At 44.4% G+C, this 2266-nt stretch overlaps 1 non-coding gene across 1 annotated transcript; it reads left to right on the top strand.

Moving 5' to 3' along the window:
• Positions 1 to 380: 380 nt before the first annotated feature.
• On the top strand, positions 381 to 452 carry TRNAM-CAU. The gene has a single exon. It is a non-coding gene; the product is annotated as a tRNA-Met (tRNA).
• Positions 453 to 2266: the final 1814 nt, after the last annotated feature.

Here is a 2266-nt window from a genome sequence, read left to right as displayed (position 1 = left end):
ACCACTACTCAACACCAATGCAAGAGCGTTGGCATTTGATTTGATCGATCCTCACCATACGACGAACACGTACGGGCGATCGACAGCTTTGCTTCTCCAACGAATTCAGGATGCGTACTGCAAAGGAGAGACCCGCCGCCGGCCGGTTGCCTTCAACATCTCAGACGACGTTGTACATTGTACCAGTACCTGCCTACGTATCGCTTGCATCTCCGTTCTTTAGGTTGGATCGATCGATCGACCTCGCGGTTCAGCCGGGCAGACCAGCCTGCCAAGCAAGCATCCATCACCAGCCGTCACGTCGTCCTCATGAATCACGATGATATGTGCATCCAGGAAGAACACATCATCAAACTTAATTGTTGAGACCAAACAACCAAATCAGAGTGGCGCAGCGGAAGCGTGGTGGGCCCATAACCCACAGGTCCCAGGATCGAAACCTGGCTCTGATAAAATTTTTCTCTTTTTTTCTTTTTTGTAAAATGTAAAATCTCTGTTCATTTCTACTCTGCTCATCACTTTTGTGTTTTCCGATGGATATTCTGTATGCATATGACGTCAGCAGCTAGAATTTCAGGTTCAAGCCATGTCCCAAATATGAGATATTTAACGGCGTACATTTTATTCTACGGTTTCAATTTCATGATCTGGCCCAACTTGGTTTTTTTTTTCGAGGGAAAGGTCCAACTTTTTGGAGTCAAAGTGAAAAATGAGGTGGATTTGGAAGAACAAATAAAGGGGAAATAGAAGAGGTGCTACTATTATTTTTGCTAGATAAATGGTGCAATTGCCCTGGTCCGTAGCCCAGATTCATCTCATGATAACAGAGCTCGAGCTTAGCTCACGGTTAAGGACACAAAATCATGTAGACAATTGCCATCTCTACACAGTAATAACCAATAAGGCGATAAGCAGGTACACAGTGAGTTGTGTACAATAATAATCAGTGTATATGGCACTCAGTGATTGAATAAAGATATGGCATCCATTAAACGAGAAAATATTTTCTATTGGAAATGCAAAATGTTTATTAAGGAAGATAGTGATCCTTCCTGTCGTTTATTTTTCGTGTATTATGAAGACACCTAGCTATTGTGTACTCCCTCCGTTTCAAAAAAATAAATCATTAAAATTCTAATATTCTAAGATAAGAAGGTAAAATAATCATTCTTGCTCTATTTATTACTCATACTTAATACTAATTGATTCTTGCATGCACATACACATTCTAAATAAGATAAGATAAGATGATTTATTTTTAAATAAATTTTAAATACTAGAATGACTTGTTTTTAGGATGGAGGGAGTATTATAAATGACCCACATCAGCGCAACAAAGAAGACACAAAGTTGGAAGCAGAGTTGGAGTCCATATCAGACTCCTATATATCACCCATAAAGATGCCAAGTCAGCATTTTATTTTTCTTCCGTAACCACTGGGCTAAAGACATGGAAAAGATCGTGACAAAGGCTGTTCTTGTTTCTCCGGTAACCACTTTGCTATAACGAGATAATAAAGCGACTACAAGAAAAGGTAACGAGATTAAGGGGGGCGTCTAGATGCACATGTCTACTTGGATAAAGCTAACACACACAAAGATAGCCAAACTTGATCTTTGCTGCTCCTTCGCACTCGGATCGGATCTATGATCGAGGGAGCTCATTTCTCATCATCTGGTGAATCCGCGTAAGGTTATTGTCCAAGGGTTAGATGTTAGTTCGTTTCGTTTCAAAGGGTTAGATGTTAGCTAGTGTTTGAGGTGAAAGTTTTACGTGGACGGACGGTGGTTGAAGACGCAAAGTCGTGGAGGCACGGGCGTCGGTCTCGGGACTGACGGAGGCGACGGGCGTCGACGGCGTTTAGGGCCTCGCTGCGGGCGAGGAGGTGATGGGCGTCGGGCGGCATCTAGGGCCGTCAGAAGGCCGAGGCGGGAACGGCGTCTACGGCCACGGCGTGGAGGCAGGAATCTTCCCGCGCGTGGAGTTTTGGCGGTTTTCTCAAAACCGGCCACCTACCCGGGTTTCGCGGACCCTCCAAAACCACGGACCGGAGCTTCATCCACACGGCGGCATCACGGAGAAGACTTTGACTCGAAGAAAGAACCTCGACCGTCGGATGAGTCCTTGTATCTTTTTCCGGTTTTGCCCCTACGGGCTTTCTAGTGTTTAATTGAGTCTAGGGGTAGTTTAGTCTTTTGGGGTGAAAATTGTTGGGGTTAAAAACCCCCCTCACCCCCTCCCTCCCTCTTTCTCTCTTTTTTTCCC

Source organism: Panicum virgatum, chromosome 3K, assembly GCF_016808335.1.
Source record: "Panicum virgatum strain AP13 chromosome 3K, P.virgatum_v5, whole genome shotgun sequence".
NCBI lineage: Eukaryota > Viridiplantae > Streptophyta > Magnoliopsida > Poales > Poaceae > Panicum > Panicum virgatum.
This window is presented reverse-complemented; position numbering and strand designations above follow the sequence as displayed.